The sequence below is a fragment of the Alosa sapidissima genome, chromosome 20 (assembly GCF_018492685.1).
Source record: "Alosa sapidissima isolate fAloSap1 chromosome 20, fAloSap1.pri, whole genome shotgun sequence".
Classification (NCBI taxonomy): domain Eukaryota; kingdom Metazoa; phylum Chordata; class Actinopteri; order Clupeiformes; family Clupeidae; genus Alosa; species Alosa sapidissima.
Genome location: NC_055976.1, coordinates 8117241 through 8137663, shown reverse-complemented (window position 1 = coordinate 8137663; position 20423 = coordinate 8117241). Strand labels below are relative to the sequence as shown.

Below are 20423 nucleotides of genomic sequence, written 5' to 3'. Positions count from 1 at the left end.
GAAGTGAGCTCATATCTCAGCACCCGTAGCATCTATCAAAACTAGTGATGGGCAAATGAAGCTTTGGTGAACCACTAAACCACAGCAGTGTGAAGCTAGCAACACTAATTAGCAACACTTTTTGCTTTTCAGCTAGTGTCGCTAGGTGCACACTGCTGTGGTTCAGTGGTTCACCAAAGCTTAATTTGCCCATCACTAATCAAAACCAATTGGTGAGCAAACTAAGTACATTGACTCCTAACCTAATTGGGAGAACACACAACCAATCTGGTAACCTTTGACCGCTAGGGGGCGCTGTAATTAGCAAAACCTTTTTTTGCCCGTAGCTGCTGAAGTGTATTATTCTGCCATGGAAGTCTATGGCAGCCCATAGAACCGTCTGGTAAAAAGTTGTGAAGTTTGGCACACTGATTAGAGACAGTCCTGTGATAAATTTCATCAAGTTTTAAGTCGGCACCTCATACACTCTAGCACCACCAACAGGTCAAAGTTGGATGTGCGTTCACGCACCTAACCTTTGACCTGTCGCTCTGAGTTTTCAAAAACCAGATGTTGTTGGTGTCCTTGGACTAAGCTGAGTTCCATGCACCCTATGATGTCAATTTCCGCCATGATGGATTTTCCGCTATATTGAATTTGATCAAAAACACTTAAAAGTTTTCATAGGTCACAAATTTTGTCCGATTGACAAACTTGATGCACATCATCTTCAGAGCATGTCTCACAAATGCATTGCTTTTTGTCTTTCGAACTAAAACCATTTGGCCATAATAGCCAATCGAAATTTGAGGCGAAGCCGCCAAACAGGAAGTGAGCTCATATCTCAGCAACCCCTTCATCTATCATAACCAAACTTAGTCCATGGTCTCAGGACCCAATCAGGGGGACGCTCAAGAAATCTGGTGACCTTTGACCTCTAGGGGGCGCTGTAATTAAGAAACATGCCTTTTGGCCTGTAGCAGCAGTTGTGCTTAGAATTAAAACGCACTAGTGGTGTCTGCTAATACTGTTGGAGGTTCTTAGGCCGACCCAAGCCAACTTGTAATGTCATCATAATTGATTCGGCCGCCATATTGGATTTAATCAAAAACACGTACAAGTTTTCGCAGGCCACAAATTTCAGCAGATCCTCACCAAAATTGGCAGAGACCATCTTCAGACCATGCCTTATCAGTGCATTGCTTTCTGGAATAATTGACAGAAGCATTCGGCTGTAACAGCCAATCGAAATTTGAGGCGAAGCTGCCAAACAGGAAGTGAGGTCATATCTCAGCAACCCTTGCATGTATCAAAGCCAAACTGGGTGCATGGACTCAGGACTCAAACAGGGGGGCACTCAATAAATCTGATGACCTTTGACCTCTAGGGGGCGCTGTAATTAAGAAACATGCCTTTTGGCCTGTAGCTGCTGTTGTGTTTGGAATTAAAATGTACTAGTGGTGTCTGGTAATACTGTTGGAGGTCCTTAGGTCGACCCAAGCCAACTTGTGATGTCATCGTAATTGATTCGGCCACCATATTGGATTTAATCAAAAACACGTACAAGTTTTCACAGGTCACAAATTTCAGTGGATCCTCACCAAAATTGGCATAGACCATCTTCAGACAATGCCTTATCATTGCTTTGCTTTCTGGAACAATTGACAGAAGCATTCGGCTGTAATCGCCAATCAAAATTTGCGGCGAAGCCGTCAAACAGGAAGTGAGCTCATCAGCAACCCTGCCATGTATCATAACCAAACTTACTACATAGATTCATGCCCCCATTAGGAGGACGCACAAAAAATGTGTTGACCTTTGACCTGTAGTGGCTGCTGCGATTAGCAATATTGCATTTTGATCTGTAGTTGCTGATGTGCTGATGTGATCTTTTATTTTTGGATGTGAAACTGATGACAACATGTTCCATCCAGTTCATTCTAATGCGTGCATGGAAGGGCGGGGCAGGACGGGGTGGGACGGGCAGGGGTGATTAGGTGGGGGGGCTGGCTGGCGGAGGCAGTGGCAATACTCAGCTCTGTTTCAGCCCTACAAAATCAGTTATGTTTGATGTGACACTTGTTGAAAGTGTTGATCGCGAGTGTCTGCTGAGTTCTATCTTGTCGCCGTGGTTACTCCGGCCTATTCTGCTTGGCCCCCTCATTGCTGCTTGCAGCTATATTTAGCATTCGGTTTGCAGTAGTAGTTTAATATTTAGTCACATAGGACTTCGCTGATTTTTTCCTTGACCACTAGGTCTACACGAACATTGTTGACAGTGTAGGTCCCGCCCCTTTCTTGATTTTAATTGGCTAGCTAGAGAGAAGTGACATTGACAAACCAATCAGGAACTGAGAAATCAAACTCCTTCCGTTTCATGCAAACTCTCTCACACACACCACTATACTCTCTCACATATACTAGTATACTCTCTCGCATACACCACTATACTCTCTCACATTCACTACTATACTCTCTTGCATTCACTACTATACCTTCTCGCATACACTACTAAACTCTCTCGCATACACTACTAAACTCTCTCGCATACACTATTATACTCTCTCGCATACACTACTAAACTCTCTCGCATACACTAGTATACTCTCTCGCATACACTACTTTAGTCTCTCACATATATGACTATACTCTCTCATATACACTACTATAGTCTCTCACATACACTACTATAGTCTCACACACTACTATAGTCTCTCACATACACTACTATAGTCTCTCACATATACTACTATACTCTTTACTCTCTCACATACACTACTATACTCTCTCACATACACTACTATACTCTCTCACATACACAACTATACCCTCTCATACATACATGTAAAATGACTATAATAGTGAGTGTGCATGAGTATAGTGGTGTATGTACAAGATTATGATAGTGTGTGTAAGACCAAGTATGAATTAAGGCCTAGATGGCCCCTCATAATGACAGATGTGGCCGCTTGCAGATTTGTCACTTTCTGATATACTAGAGACGCACACAAATATGCATGACATGTTTAAAAGTCAAAATGTATGTATGTAGTACTATATGCATTGGACCATGAATATGCCACCCAAAAAACAAACACCTAAATTAACTCCACGTGGGTATAGAGCCACGAATAAATTGACTTTTTTTCTCGGTAATAGTGTCTATCCACTTGCGCCACGAACCAGCTGACGGTACTCACAGAAATTGACTTCAGTTGTATGATTAAAAGTCAGCTAACGTTATTATAATTGTAACAAGTTAACATAGCTGTTCATGTTATCTGGCTACCATGTTATCATGCTACCGTTCCCCAAGCCATTTAGTAGGCCTTCAAAGTATCATGGTTAAGTTTTACAAACGTTTCACTGAGGTTAGGCTGTGGCCGCCCCTACCTGAAGTGTCTGTAGAGCCACATGAACGTCAGCAAATAAATTAAATTAAAATGTGTTGCCTAATTGTGTATCCTTTTGTCCAGCCTATTCTTTTAAGAATTCAGTTCATGAAACACAGGCATTGAAACGCACATTGCAATGGGCAGGAGAAGTCTATAACGTGTCCATATTTTACACAAACTTTGAGCACAGGGAGAGTCAAAACTCTTGCTGACATGTAAACATGGGTTTGATGTTTTTTTGATACTTTATTTCCCTAAGTTGGTGCTTCTCCTGTGGCGCAACAGGTTAATGCCTTTACATTGCTTTTTCACGCAGTCGACATGGGTTCAATCCTCATCACACTTTTTTATTATTATTATTTATTTACTTTTAGACCAGCAACGTTTCCTCAATTTAGGCTACAGATACTAGGTGGCCACAGAGAGCCTGACCAGCAGTCAGTGAAATGTTTGAAAACTTAAACATGATACTTTGAAGACTTACTGGCTTGGGCAACTGCTGTAGCAAGACAACACCATCAGCCATGTTAACTTGCTACAATCATCAGCTGACTTCTTCTAATTGTATAGACTAAGTCAAGTAAATTTCCCTTGATTTATCAGCTGGTTCGTGGTGCAAGTACGTAGATGAATGGTTATCATGTAAGAGTTTATTTAGGAAGCAAGTTCGATACCCACGTGGAGTTATTATTTGGGTATTTATTTTTTTAGTGGCATATTCATGGTCCAGTGTACTGTATGTAGCGTACTACAGACAATTTTGACATTTAAATATGTCATGCATATTTGTATTTGTTCGTCTCCAGTTTCCATCAGAAAGTGACAAATCTGCAAGCGGCCACATCTGTCAAAGAAACGTCATCACTCGTGAAACATCATCAACGCAGCCAGTTAACATGGGTGCCAGATGCCATGTAACACCGGGATTGTTCTCTTTTTTTAATGTCTGTCCCGGAAAATAGATAATCTTTCCCGGGACACCAAATGACACGTTTTTTGGTGCAAATGCACTTCTATTTTTTTTTTTTAAGTATTCCCTAGTTTCACTTTCAATAAAACCTACGTTCCGCTCCTGCAATGATTGTATCCAACTGCCAGAGGCAGGGATACGCTTATTTGATTGGTTGTAGCCTAATGCAGACCTGCGAAACGAAAGTTTACCTTAAAGGGGTGGTTCAGGATTTTGGACATAGGACCTCATTTCCAAGTAAGCAAGTGTGATATTTATCAGTGGAGACCGTTTTCAGCACGTTTCATCCAGTCCTTCTAATTGCAGAGTTCGCAGGTGCTAGGCTAGCGCAAGTCAACGGTATGTGCTAGCCTGCCACTAAAGACAGTCTTACCCACTCCAAAGTACACCTGAGGCAAATTCCAGACAATCGATGTAAATGTCTGTTGATAGAATAGTGTAAGAAATACAACTACCCTTGCATCGCGTTGCAATAGTTATACTTTGGTCCCTAAAGTCGTTAGTAGTCATTTTGCAACTCAGCGGCGGACTGATATTACCAAGGCTACTACTAGGTATCCCCATTGGAGTGCGCTTTACTGTTTACTTTTCGGCGCAGTACTACTAACCGGAGCAAGTATAATTCCACCGCTGCTAAGAAACTAGTCCCTCAAAATGTAATGCCATCGTTGAAATGCAAGGATAGAATAACGTTAGAAATAACACTGTCAATACAGACATTTACATCGATAGTCTGGCATTATAATTTATTTGCCTCGGGTGTACTTTGGAGTGGGTAAGACTGTCTTTAGTGGCAGGCTAGCACATACCGTTGACTTGCGCTAGCCTAGCACCTGCGAACTCTGCAATTAGAAGGACTGGATGAAACGTGTTGAAAACGGTCTCCACTGATAAATATCACACTTGCTTACTTGGAAATGAGGTCCTATGTCCAAAATCCTGAACCACCCCTTTAACCATCACCTAACTACCGGCCCCGCGCAGGATGTCCAAGTGAGTGCGTGCCGGTAGGCAACAGATTGCAGAGGGGGAGCCTGGTAAGAAATTACGATTCGATTTGGTTTGATAAAATGGGGCGCGAGACGGAGGAGAATATAGGCCTACAATCAACGTCAGCTAGCCTGACGAGCCGGCGAAGAACAACGTCGACAGGGTGAAAGTTTGAGTGGGTAACTTATTATGCATAGTAGCCTATTGTTAATGTTTTATGGATTAGCCTTATTTAAAAGAGCAGGTGAAGGGCATTATAATAACCGTATAGACTCAGCAACCTTAAAGTGACAATGAATGCATCATTTATAGTTAAACAGTAGGCTACTCTTTTGCAGCATTTGTTAATAAGTTATTATTTAAAACCAGTAATAGGTTTTTTTTTGGGGGGGGGTCGGTCAGCAATTAATGTCCCAGCAATGAATGGTTTTTTGAGGACTGCACTAAGAGCCAATCGCTGGCCAGACTACGCCACCCTGGGCCTAGAGAACACACAATTGCACACAGGTTCGTATACACGAGGTGGAGACGTGAATTCCAGGGAAAACATGACCAAGTTTATTGAACTGAAGCCAGGGAAAAGGGGGGTAGCTGCAAAAAGACAAGACTAATAAAACTAGTTAGGAAAGTAAAAAAATATTTATTATGTTGTCTTGTTGCTCTTTTACTAACAGATTCCATAGGGGAGGCACAATGGAGCAGAATGAGCAAGGCAGGGGCTTACCTGGGGGAGGCAGACTACTGATAATGTGCCCTAGAGCCCACACACATGCATAGCAAAAAAGCTCAAATCGTAACACCGCAGACCACAGCAAACATTCTGATAATTCACACCAAAATGTGCATCTTTACTGCACCACCACTAAGTGACTAGCCTCCTGCCAGCGAGAACCCTGCCTGCCAAATTAACAAACAATTGAAAGTTGTCGCTCCCAGACTCTATGGATAGGCGGACACTTGATAACTAAGACAAGTAAAGTAAAACAAAAGGGTACAAGTACAATGGAGTCAGTTGCCAAGTGCAAGCAAAGCTAAACAGAAACCAAACAAAACTAAGACAAGACAAGGAAAGACCGCAGCACGACCTACGCTGAGGGCAAAGTGGATGGAAACGCCGTGCTACCTGGAAGACAAACAAGACACATCAAACCTGATACCATTTCCCCAAACATCCATTTATTTTAGAGCTATACATACCCATATTCTTCTCTATGCCAATTTTCCTACTGACAGCAGAAGAGGATAGCATAGCCATCCATCTACAGGGCTACAGAGAAATGGAGTTTAGCTAAACCAAGCACATTTTAGTCTACAGCATTAGGGCAGCAACATACCTGCTGGTCGGTAGACCCCAGTGCTCAGCCGAGGGACAAACAGTGGAACCTACCGAGGTTTTTGCTGTAGAGCTCCTAAAGTAGCACATGGTGGGCCTAATTGAATGATTGGCCGCACCCACTCATTAGCAGAGGGGCCAGGAGAGACCAGGAGGAAAGAGCAAGCAAGCAGACAAGGTCTGCCTGCTACACAGAGACCAAATTTTCCTCACGGGATCAAAAGAGTATATATACGTAAACTTATACTATATTGATATGGCATGATGGCAATATGAAAAAAAAAACACAGCCAACAATTGTGGCCAAAAATATCCAAGCAACACTCAGGTGTGAGGAACCACTGCAGGTTTATTCATGATACCGGGAGCAGGTCACTAGGAACAGCATGTTACAGTAACACTACTCAAAGTTCTCTAGGGCGAAGCCCCATCTTATGCATGTTAATTACATTGGTAATACAAATCACATGAGTACAATGGTCTTTTCCAAAAATCCTCATACATGCAGAAATACAACAATACATATACACTTCTTGGACATAGCATGTGATCCATGCGGCATACGCAAGTCATGTGGCTACTCCAAGTAAGTAAATAATTGGTCAATACAATACATACACATCCTTCAGCATTTTCTTGCCATAGTCCAGTTCCTGTTGAGATATTCCTAATATTACTGCCTCAGGCAGAATACCCTTAACCCTTGTGACAAAGGGGGTCGCATGACCTTTATTAGAAAGTCGTGACATGGAGAGAGCAAATGACAGACAAAGCAAAGTTGATGCACATTGAATGTATAGACAGCATACACAAAATATAAGAAAATGAAACGTTAATCACTTCTATTTCATAAAATGTTAGTAATCCAAAATTTCTCCTTCACAATGGTATGAGATTACAATAGCCTATGATTAAATGTAATGTATTAATATTCAACTAAGGTAGACTGCTGTTGTTCACAGCACTAAGCTATTTATGGTTACTGAGTACTGACATACTCTGAGTCTCTGGCCCTCTCTTAGAGCCAGGCATAGTGAGCTGGCCCTCTGAAGAAAAAGTTTGGGGACCACTGCCTTAGGGGGTGTGCTGCCCCCTGCAGGCAACACCCGAAAATTGTTAGACGCCAGTCCTTTCCCTGTTGAAACCTTCCTAACGGGATGTTAGAACGTACAATTTTACAAGTTACAAGTATTTATTATAAGCCGAGTGTCTTCCCTATTTGACATATATATCCTTTACCCATAATTTAAGTTGTTAGGCGGATTTCCCCTTGGAAGTTGATCAGGTTTCCAAGGGGAGTTAAGCACAAAGTTTTAGATGATTTTTTTTAAAAAGATGATGAGATGAGATGTTTGACCTCAGGTTGTCTGAGGACACAGGTTATAAAAGTTGGCACAACCATTGGTTTTATTGTGATAATCTGCAGCATCACCACAACCAAACACTAGTTTTTAAACACAGAAAAATACCCTTGTCTCATATAAATGGGAATCAGAACACCAGGGCATATGGTTATCATATAGTGAAAAGTTTATATAGGATAAATATTGATTTCAGAATAAAAGGAGGCACGATAAGATAACTTCAAGTACTAACACAGCATTAGAAAAAAGCCGTCAGACGGCAAAAGATCCAGGCAGATTGCCACTGAAGGGACCCTCCAGCCCAGCTGTCTACTTGAGGCCTGAAGCTCCATCTGCAATGCAAGTAAGTTGCAAGTTGTACAATGTTTTAAAGAAGCCCTATGCAGGTCTGGTTATTCCTTCGCTGTTTCTGGGTTTTCGCCTAATTAGGGCTCGCATTTTTCACAACATACTGTAGCTCTCCCTGCAGATTCGGTAGCAAGTGACTGCTACGCTAGCCAGCGATCTAGCCATCAAGAAACCAAGCTAAACACACAAAGGGCTCACAATAAAACGGTCCAGCAAACACATTGTTCAAGAGACTATCAAATCACATTACAAAAACGAAGTTCACCCAAGGGTAGGCTACTTACAATTTCAACAGCAACAAAGCCAAGTCGGAGTCCATTTTGCAGTCTTCTTAGAAACTACAATCTGACTACATTTTCGAGGCGCGATTGGATACTTCCGATGAGTTACATCTGGATGTGTTCGGACCGCGACCAGAAAGTTGCATATTCGGTTTTTCCGCGGAGAAGCGCTAGGGGGAGACGTAGCATTGAAGTGTTGGTATGATAAGGGGTCAGATTCCAAAAATAATTCCGTGGAAATGCATGGATTCCAGTTGCTGCTACTGGAAGCAACTGAATCCATGCATTTCCACTGAATTATTTTTGGTGATCTGATCCCTTATCATACCTGTTCATTCGTACTCGTCGCTCGACTTATCGTGACTAAATTCAAGATGGCGTCGAACGGTAAAATTCCTTAAGGTACTGTCTGTATAAATCGTTTTGTAAATAAACTACCAGTGCTTTTGTAAAGTTCTCCATGTCTCGTTTTAAATGTCGAGGCTCTCGGAAGTCTACCAATGAAGTATGGAGCTACAGTACTTTGAGCCTCATAAATGGTGTAAAACAGTGATTTATTTGCATGGCTAGGCCGATGCCCGAGGCACTACAACGAAACACTGTTGGTAGCATTGGCTAACTAGCGCCAGATTTCTGAGTGCAGGGGACAAGCTGAGGTGAGCTATGAGACATACGTTCACACTCGGTATCATGTTTCAAGACACTTTAGGTCAAAATCACACCGGAATTATCCTTTAATGGGCAGCCGTGGCCTCCGGTTACAAGTCCGAAGTGCTAACCAGTAGGCCACGGCTGAAGTGCCCTTAAGCAAGGCACCTAACCCCTCACTGCTCCCAGAGTGCCGCTGTTGTTGCAGGCAGCTCACTGCGCCGGGATTAGTGTGTGCTTCACCTCACTGTGTGTTCACTGTGTGCAGTGTGTTTCACTAATTCACGGATTGGGATAAATGCAGAGACCAAATTTCCCTCACGGGATCAAAAGAGTATATATACTTATACTTATGTCACTAGGAAGCATGCTAGTAGAAATATATATATATATTCATATCTGTGTAAGTGGGATTGTCCAGAATCTGGCAATATAAGAACCATGATGGTGGGATACTCTATGGCTAAGCAATTTACAAAATGCATGTACTGACATCAATAGTTTACATTAGAACACATCAGAATTTCGGATTTCAGAATTTCAAAGTTGGAGACCATGTAGAAATGTGTAATTTCAAAACAGGCTTACTCTGGAACCACATATTGCCATATTGTACAGAGACATGCTTTATATCCTCGTATTCGGTAAGGTATGCTGTTTGTCGTGATATAGGGTTTGCCATGCGTTGAGTGAAGAGTTTGTGAGATTACCGAGAGTAATGGGTCTGTAGAGTTGCGTAGAAAATTCAAATCTGATTACATTTCACGTAAGTTCAACGCTAATTTTCTCGCAAACCATTTATCACAGCAACTTGGCGCTAATAACATTGGAAAGCTTAGGTTTCGCTCATTCGTGATATGCTGTGTGATATCTGTGTGACGAGTAATTGGTGAACTATTTAGTTGAACCTGGACTTGAGATTTTACTGGGACAACAGTACTGGGTCTGTAAAAAGGCTCTAGTGACGGCCCTGCTAAGGTAGAACAAAATCCTGGACGATTTTGAAATTCTGGCCAGATGCATTTTTTTAAAGGCCAGGACACACCAACATGATTATCGGCCATCGGACGTGGTTGGACAGTCCGGCGAGGTCGGTGACTTGAGTCGGTTCGGTGTGTCCTGGTCGCGCCATCGTCAGGTGGAGTCGGCGTTCAATTTAGCCGATTTGATATGTCGAATCGACCAGTGGCAGGCGGCCTCAAAGACCAATCTGGTGGAGCGCTAGCTACCAAACATTATCTCGGATTAGTATGACCATTAGCCCTACATTCAGCGATGTAAGTTATGAACCCTTTTTGATAAACAATCCTAACATATTTTTGCTAGAACTAGTAGACTACCACACAATTGCTTAACATACAGTATGTTATTTCAGGTTAGTTTGCAACAACATACAAGTTTACCCAAAGTCTTTAGTTGCTACCTAGCTAGCGAACATCACTAGCAGTTCCCATTCACTTTGCGTTTACAAAAAAAAAAATATTTGTATTATATAATATTTATTCCGGGTCCGAAAGAGTGTTGGCATCACACACAAGCAATGGCAATAAAATAGTACACAATATATATTTATATATTTTTATTGCTTAATATATTTTTATTGCTTAATCAGAGAAGTCTGAAACGAGTGCCATTTTGTTCCATTGGCAAATCCTTTGACTAATCTAGTCTTTTCGGCTAAATATTTTAGCGCCGCCTGCAGTAACTGGAAATGTCTTGCGCACGCGCAGAATGTACGCCCGGCTTCTCTTCGGTGTGTGCCGAGGCACTTTTTTGACCAGCTCGGGGAGACAGGAGCTGACTGATCCGTCCGACAGCTTTTCTGCCGATGGTCGGCCGTCTGGTCACCTGACATTATTTGACCAACCGGGTTGACACTTCAGCGTGTGAAATTGGGGGTGTGGCGTGAGAGTGTGTGAAGCCAATCAAATGAGTGAGTCTCACAGCTATTGCGTGAGAGTTGGCAGCCCTGCTATGAGGACGGAGCTTGTTTAGACGAGCCACAAGCTTGTTCTCGTGTTCTAGTCAAGCACCCAGCACTACCGATACAGCTGCTGCCCTGGTGGCATCTATGTTCTTTCCCACAAAGACAAACTGGAACGCTAAAGTGCTACAAGCCAGGCAATTACGTCACGTTTGCGCGTACAACTTGGGCAGTATGAGCCAAATGGATAGGCATTAGACTTGTTGCTTTCGGTGCCCTCTCTACCTCCCTCCCTCCATGTGTGCAACGGTGAGCGCACACAGTCACAGGCAGCCCCTCTCAGCGCTCAGCCCAATTGTGGTGGTATTTCTTGGCTTGTGTAAAGGAGGTGAGTGGTGATGAACGGATAACTAAACTGCATTGCCTCGAGTTTACAGCTAACTTGCTAGACGAAAACAATGTAGTGTAATTTCAACGTGATTCTTGCAAACGAAGCCTACAGCATGAGCTACAATATCTAAAACCTAAAACGTTAGCTCCCTCTCTGACGCCTTTAGACCTGTTAAACCACATCATATCAATATGTATAGTGCTTTACATTGTCAGATTAATCTAACTACAGTATGTCTCAATTAAGTTCAATCAAAAATGCCCTCCTCCACCTTTGGTGCTTCCCTACCTTCTAGCTGCAGTGTATATCCTTAGCAATATGCTAGATATAGCATATTGGGTCTTGAAATATTCACAGGAATCCATAGAAATTGAATAATCATGTAATTTTATCCAATATTAGTTGTGCAGATTTATATTTTTGTGTAATTATTCCATATTTAGTGTAGTCATTCCATATCAGAACCCCTGAAATATAATTCAAATGCAAGCATGAAATAAGGCCAAACTAGGTGGGAACAGTGGCCACTGAAGCAGGTGCTGTGAAGAGTGTGAGAGTGAAGTGGAAAAAACGTGAATATATCACATAGGACTTAATTACTTACATAAAGACAGCATTTACCCCTGAAAGCTTAAGTTTACTTGTATATTAGCTTGTTTGGTGAGACATTTAGTCTATAGATGCAAACAGGATAGTAAAAAAGTGAAAGAAGTAAACCAAAATACCACAGTAAACCAAAATCTGAAAATTAGCCTACAGTACATGGGGAAAATGTTATGCTTGTAGTGTCCTACTTTAAACATTAACTGCATCATTTTGATTGAAGGCTCCTCAACTAATAACTAGGGTTATTCATACTAGTTAGTTCCTTGCCAATAGATCTTCATCAATACACAATATAGACAGCCTTCCCTATATAAAAGAAGGGATTTTATAATTCTTCTAATGAAGACCTTTGTGTCTTTGTGAATCGATTATTTTGTAGAAATCTGTTGAGTATTACATATTTGCATGGGTGTGAGGGTATTTTCGGTTAGTCAGAGATTTGCTTGCCTATTACCCACTTGTTTTAAAGCATTTTTTATTTGAAAAATTATGCAAAGTTCCCTTTTTCATTCGAGCCCCTGTCCCCCAAAATCTCTGTGCAAGGCCCTGCACTTATGTGATACTGTGGAGAGGATCCCTGTAGACAACCCCTGTAGAATATTTTAACTTTAAGTGCAGAAAGGCACCATGCGAGTTGATTTAAAATCCAATGTTAATCCAATCGAGTTAGCTATAGAGCAGGTAAAAATCTTCAAGCTGGCTGGTGAAATAATAGTTCTTTATTTTGGCTACCACAGGAACAACTCAACGAATGTTACAGCAGTATTCAGCATACAAAAGTTACAAAGTAAGCCAAGCAAAAAAAGTGCAGAGCCAGAGCACTCATGGTCAGATATAGTGAAATTAGAATACAGATTAAAACAAATGGCGCTCCACACGTGTCTGTCTGAGGGGGGAAGCAATCAGTGACAGGAAGGTCCAAATAAGGGCTTCCTGGGCGGGTTCCCCGAAGTACCTTTTTAATGTAAATATGGGAAAACTCGCTGGAGAAATCCAGCGAGTTTTCACATAGATCTCTGTTTCTCGAGGTCACCGAATACTGTCAGTATGAAAAAAAACCCCGAAAAACAATCGGTTTTACCTAGCTCGAGTTGCTACAGCCAGCAGCTAATGTAGCCAGGCAGCTACAGCACTACACTCTGTGGGCATGTAAATGGGAGTTCACGGACATGCCGCCAGAGTGTAGCTCGTGTTTTTTCCATACAAACAGTACTTGGTGACCTTGAGAAGTGGAGATCTATGTGAAAACTCGCCGGATTTCTCCTTTAAGTACATCATTTGGCATTGTAGAAACAAAAGTCCCAATAACAACTGTAAAAACTTACTTAAAAAAAATGTGAATTGAAAACAGTGAATTGAATTAAATTTTGCTTCAGCTGGAAAACACATAAAAAGTTTATGTACATTTAATGTAGAGCAAAGCGATTTTGTTGTTTTCATAATCGGTGGAGTTCATAATTGATGATTAATCAATTAATCTGAATAATTGCACAGCCTATATCTATGTTGACTGTGTTGTCTGATCATTGCTTCTTGAACCCATTAGATGGTTGAGGTGGTTGAGGTGGTGGATCTTCAAAATAAAGCAGAGACATCACATGAGAGGCTTTGGAGTAATATTATAACTTATTAGTATGCCTTCAGGCAGTAGGCTAAGTGGTGAAATATTACTGTGTTAGACTAACTTCAACTTGGACAGGTAAATAAACATTAAGTCCCATTAACAACTGTAAAGACTTACTTTTAAATAGGCCAACTACAATAATTAGAAATCCAACAGCTAATATTATTGCTGCAATACTGTATAGGACATCAGACGAAGCATAGAGATTTGCCACATTTATCCCAATCCCAGCACCGACGAACTTCACTCCACTCCTGAAAAAATTGAACACATGTGAATTGTTGAAGTTTATTTGCTTGTGTATTTATTTGTTTATTTGGCCCATGTCCCCTGGGTCTGAAGGTTTCAGTTACAATAGGCTAACAGTTAATCCCTAAATAGATGCTCCCAATTTGGTACCCAATATATCAACAAAAAAAACATGGTGCCATCCAATATTCAGATTGATGCTTTGGAAATTATTGGGAATGTTGCATTGGTACTTAAGTAGATAGTGCCTCATTTGCATATTCAAACAAATACATAAAACAAATTGTAATACATAAAATATGTATTGTAATGTAAACAACTGGGGGAGTTAAGTTTTAATTGTGGTATCTAATATATTTATTTATTTTATTTTTCTCACCTGTGTTACTACTATCGGCTAGCCTGGCTAACGCCAGGCCTCATCTCATTGAGATGGGGTCTGGGAACTACACATTAATTTTCTCGTATTTGAGACGTGGTTTACGAATGCCTAGAACCGTTTATTGGCCGCTACGAATTTCTATCAAATGCGTCTGTACGTACATGTAGCTCATAGCCTCTTCAGTGTGTCGCATAGACGTTGTCATCGTCTTGCTGTCTCCCCTCCATTCTGTGATTGGTTCCTTCGTTGAGGTGAAAATCAGTCTATGGAATCCAGACTGCCTAGCAGCGCAAATAAAATCACGTGCAAGGCAACGTGGGGAAACCCAGGCTAACTATCGGCTACTTTATTTACTTAGTGCTTCCACAACTGCTAAAATAAGGCTCAAATATACTGCCACCTATCAGTTTCAATATTTAAGACACCAAAACATGTGATGCATTTGCCCAACATAGGGCCATCACTAGAGCCAAAACTATAATGCTGCGCAGTTAGGGTATTGTTAAAGTGAGAAAGCAAATCGAGGGGTGTTACCTTTTCCAAAACTTGATTTAACTTTGACCTTTGACCACATATTGTGCACATAAAGTAATTAAGACAGTTCTAAACAGTTATTTACTGCGGAGTACTTTATCCAAGATATCTTATCCAAGATACTTGGCTAGATACGTGGCTAGTGGCCAGCATGATTGCAAGCTACCATATTTGCTAGCAGAAACATTTATGATCTTTAAATGATTTTGTAGCTTACTATGGGATCAGTTATTTGATGTATAAACAGTAGTAGTCCATCAAATGTGTTTTACAATAGGTAATCATACCCAAATTGGTTTGCTAAGATTTGTATTTTATTTTATTGTGTCCCACTTTGACACTTTACCAATATAGCCAATATAACATAATTACAGAAAGCTTAATCAAGATTGAAAGTCATTATTCTGTGTATCGGTGTTGCCTTAATCCTATACATGTCGTTTGGCCGTCCTTTTCAACTCACATTACTATAAAAATCCCATAAAACTGGCTCCCAATTCATTTCTATGGAGCCATAAGCTCCCAATGCATTTCTATGGAGCCGTAAGTTGAAGCTGTCGGAGTGTGCCTGCCTGCGCGGAGCTAATGAACTGCCATTGGCTCATCTGCGTTCGATGGGCGGGGCTTGCGATCGGTCAATTACGAAGCTGGGCTGGGCTGTTTGTGTCTGTGAAGATGTGTGAATGTAACTTTTGACTCGTATGTCCGATTTTCAAAAATGAAGTACCGTTGGAGTCCTTGAATGAAGCCCAGTTCAATGCCTAGCCAGCACCAGTTGTAAAGGTCATGTAAAAAAGATGTCCATCTTTTTTTTTTTTAAAGCCAATCCATATCAAACAAATCTTTGTAGATCTGCTGTAGACCATGTACATGACCTGTATACACATGGGTTGGCTTGGATTGGCTTTAAATGATGTGACCTGACAGAGTGACCTGCATACTTTAAACTGCATACACATTGATTGGCTTTAACCCTAGCTACCACCATAGCAACCATGTTATTTAGCATAGCAACCACCAGTACCCTAGCAACACCCTATATACCATCTAAATTTCCCTAGCAACCACCTCTATAATGTCGACCTAGCAACCACCATAACATCCAACATGATTACCCTAACAACCATGTTATTTTGCATAGCAACCACCATATGTACCCTAGCAACCATACTAATCACCATAACAACACCCTAGCAATCCTCTTAATTACCCTAGCAACAATCTTGCAACCACCACTATAATGTGACCCTAACACCATAGCAACCAGCATAGCAACCATGTTATTCATGCGTTTTGGCTTCTTGGATGTTGTGTTAATGCAGATAACTTTTGATCCGTGTGCCCGATTTTCAGAAATGAGGTACTGTTGCAATCCTTTTGGCAAACTGCATCTGATCAATTGCACTCTTGCAGTTCCTCGGGAACACAATTCAAGTTACTTTATGTACTCTTTATTTTATTATTTTTTTCTTATGTATTATGACATTTTGTATTATATATTATTTTGTTATTATTCATTTAATCATTAGTAATGCACTTTGGGTCAACCCTATTGCATTAAATTATCCATTACCCCCACCACATACACACCTAACCCCCATACACACACACCATTGAATACATGAGAATAAATTACCAATGAGTACATGAGAATAAATTACTTGAACTTGAACTTAGATGTGCTATATAAATAAATTGACTTGACTTGACACTCTCAGTAGGACAGCAGACTTGATAAAAAAAAGGGAGCTGGAGCACACTGATAGTGTCGAAACGTTAGTCAAGTGTTTGCACTGAAATAAAAGACTGCAAGCGATCAGTGTGCTCCAGCTTCCTCTCTTTAAACTCTGTCATCTTGTTTTCTTCTCTCCTGACTCAGTTAAACAAAACCTCAAATCATTAATTGGCTTTCAGTTACACACTGCTGATTGGCAGAAACTCACAAGATAAAAAAACACATTTACAGACACTTTCACAGCAATACATTATTTTACAACATTTTTACAATGTTCTTTTAAACTACCACGAAGGCATATTTAAACGTTGTACTTAGACATGAATTCAATAATTTAAGGATGGTCCTACAGTTGTTATATGACATTAGGATTATTGTTAAAAGTGGCAAAGAACCTAACATTTCCAAAATTGTCCCACCTTATCAGTGTTCACCTGTGTTTCCCCTGGACTCTTATTTATGAAAACTCATCTGCAACAAATCTAGGTTTTGGCTTATAGAAAATATTACAATCAAGAGATTGTAAGAGAACATAACATTTCCAAAATTGTCCCACTATCAGTCTTCACCTGTGTTTCCCCTGGACTCTTATTTATATGAAAACTCATCTGCAACAAATCTACTGTAGGTTTTGGCTTATAGAAAATATTACAATCAAGTAACCTTCAGAACATCAGTTACAACAATTATTTTCTACTTACATCTCGAGATGCATCTTTTAAAGAAGTCTTTTACTTTGCAGAAATGTTTTTGGGTGCTGCCTTTGTTTCTTGGTGTTTCTTACTTTCACTATCATTTCCTGGAAGAGGTAACGTGTGTAGTGATGTGCACTTCCTCAAAAGTTCAGTTCACACAGATTAACCGCCACCACCTCGGCTGTACATTTAGTAATACATTTAGTGAAGGAAACAAGGAAGAAATGAAAAGAGGATGGAGGAATCAAGGAGAGGCAGATATGGGGCAATTCCACGCAAAACTGTTACATCCATAACGCCAACACAATACCATGGTATTTAGTTGGCGTTATGGACGTGACAGTTTTGCGTGGAATTGCCCTATGATGTCATGCTCACTCACGCATCACTTTTAAGAGACGTCCATTACTGATGATGCAGCGCATCACCTCTTCGGATAGAATAAACCATAGACAGTAAAAGAAATGGACACAGCCACCCCATAGGACTTCAATAGAGACAAGTGAAGCCAATTTGAATCTTTTTTACGGGTGAAGCCTTATGCATTCCGTGGCAGCAAGGCATCAAGACATGTCCAAATCAAATATTTGTATAAAATTCTGCCTTCCAAAATACAAATATATGAAATATATAAATATTAAAATTTTACCTGTTTAAACATACATGTTACACTCATACTCACACAGTGTTACAACTTTCCCCAAGGGCACTTGCTGCATAAAATGAAATGTTACAAGAGTCAATTTTGAGCAACAAGAAAAACCTATTAAAAAGCAAAACAGTTTACTGTCTCCAGTCTAGTACACGGAATAGTTTTTTGTTTGTGTTTTACCAGTTTTTGATTCTAATCCAATGATAAGTATCATTTTGTCTGAATTAGCTAGCCTCAACAATTGAAATGCATGGAGGCTGTACTTCCTCACTCTCTCCAGTTCTATATAATATCTCCATGTTTGTGTCCCTATTGAAAGTAGCCTACCTACAGACATCTAACAATGGGGATCAGGTTGAGATCTGCTGGAATTCTCTGTTCTGTCTTCCACCTATATCCACTTCCTTGAATGACCTTGGCTTACGTGCAAATACTCTTGGAATGTGTGGTTTTGTGTTCAGATTGTTCTCAGTGATCCTCACATTGGATGATTTGTATTTGATGAACAAACAGGCAGTGTGTCGCACATAATTGAATGCAGCTTTGTGGTTACCCTCTTCCTCCTCAAAAGTGAAATTTGTTAATAATTCCTTAGTGGTATAGAGGTTTCTTTGTTCCAGAAAATAGCCCTATCACCACTGGTTTACTTGGACTTGGTGCAGCAGCATCAATAGGTGGGTTTACGTGGACAGTTTTTTTGTCATTCTGATTAAATTATTCCAATTGAAAAAATTGTGCTGTTTGTTTACATGGGGTACATTCTATTCTGATCAGGTACTCTCAAGCACTTTAGAATCTGTGATCGGAATTGCTATTGCTTTCTTTTCCTTGAGAAAATACAGCAGGCAATCCCATAGACCGTATACATGGGTGTTCAATCGGAATAGGAACTGAATACACCACCTCTTTCATTCAGATTGAAATTCTAATGGGATCAGGCATTTTCATTCCAATTGTAGTGTTTATATGATAATTTCTATTTCAATTGAGCCGTTATTCTGTTTCTAATCGGACTAGAAGTGTCCATGTAAACATGGCTAGTAATTACATCCACATATGCTGCTCATCTAAACCTTTGGTCAATGAGTTTTTAGGCCTTGTGGACTCTTTTAACCTTGTGCAGTCAGTTATGGCCCCAACACATCAGAAGGGACACACACTAGACCTAGTGTTGTCCTCTGGTTTCTCAGTTTCCAATGTTAAAATAGTTGATACTGGTGTATCTGACCATTTTATGATTTTATTTTAATCTTCACTGTTTTGTCCCCCCCTCCACCCCCCTCATCCTACTCCCTTGTCAGAGCTATTGATTCCACCACAGCCTCACAGTTCACTAATACTTCTATGCTCTCTTTCACCTGCAGTCTTAGATTCTCTTTCCACCTGCACCGACACTGAGGATCTACTTATTCTTTTTAATACATCTTGCCTTGCCACTCTTGATTCTGTAGCTCCTTTAAAACAAAAGCGGTGTAAATCCAATAGGTCAACTACTCCTTAGCTAAATTCCACTACCTGTTCGCTCAGAAAGGCTTGTAGGAAAGCAGAGCGAAAATGGAAAAAAGATAAACTACAGGTCTCCTATGATATATTTAGAGATTCTCTTAAGGCTTATCAAATCACTGTCAAAGCAGCAAAGGCAGCTTTCTATGCTGAGCTTATTCAAAAAAATGCTCACAGACCAAAAGTGTTGTTTAACACAATTAATTCTATCATAAATCCTCCTACTACAATGTCCTCTCTTCCTGCTACAACAGAAACCTGTGAGATGTTTCTCAATTTCTTTATTGACAAAATTGACAACATAAAGTTTCATATCACACCCTCAACTTCTGATCCTGCTTTGTATCAGTCTGTAGTTTGCTGCCTCCAACAATTCCAACCAGTCTCTTCCTCACAGTTGTCAGACGTGGTCTCTCATATGAAGCCCTCTTCTTGCCACTCTGATATTCTTCCATCTCACCTTTTCAAAGAAGCTTTTGCGGCTATTTTGCCCTTTTATCTTGAGCATCATTAACCCTTAAAGGTGTAGGTTTTTGAACGTTCTAAGTTCCGCAACAATTGAATGTTCTAAAATTCTATGTTGAATTCAATGAACCCAGATATTCTTTAGAACGTTCATTTCTCAACATTCCCGTCACACCAGTGTGACGGTACTCCTTTAAGGGTTAATAGCTCCCTGGCTAATGGAGTAGTACCCTCTGGCTTTAAACACTCTATTGTGCAACCTCTCCTGAAAAAACCTTCCCTCGATCCCATTGATTTGAAAAATTATAGGCCCATTTCTAAACTGCCCTTTCTCTCTAAGATCTTAGAAAAAGTC

General features: G+C 40.5%; 2 long non-coding RNA genes across 2 annotated transcripts; both read right to left on the bottom strand.

Moving 5' to 3' along the window:
- Window positions 1-5954: 5954 nt before the first annotated feature.
- Window positions 5955-6853, bottom strand: LOC121694609. Its single transcript, XR_006025839.1, has 2 exons — window positions 6669-6853; window positions 5955-6601 (listed from the first exon to the last, which is right to left on the bottom strand). It is a non-coding gene; the product is annotated as an uncharacterized LOC121694609 (long non-coding RNA).
- Window positions 6854-12930: 6077 nt separating this feature from the next.
- On the bottom strand, window positions 12931-17594 carry LOC121695001. The gene is made up of 3 exons (XR_006025976.1): window positions 17455-17594; window positions 13971-14107; window positions 12931-13802 (listed from the first exon to the last, which is right to left on the bottom strand). It is a non-coding gene; the product is annotated as an uncharacterized LOC121695001 (long non-coding RNA).
- Between the last annotated feature and the right edge of the window lie 2829 nt (window positions 17595-20423).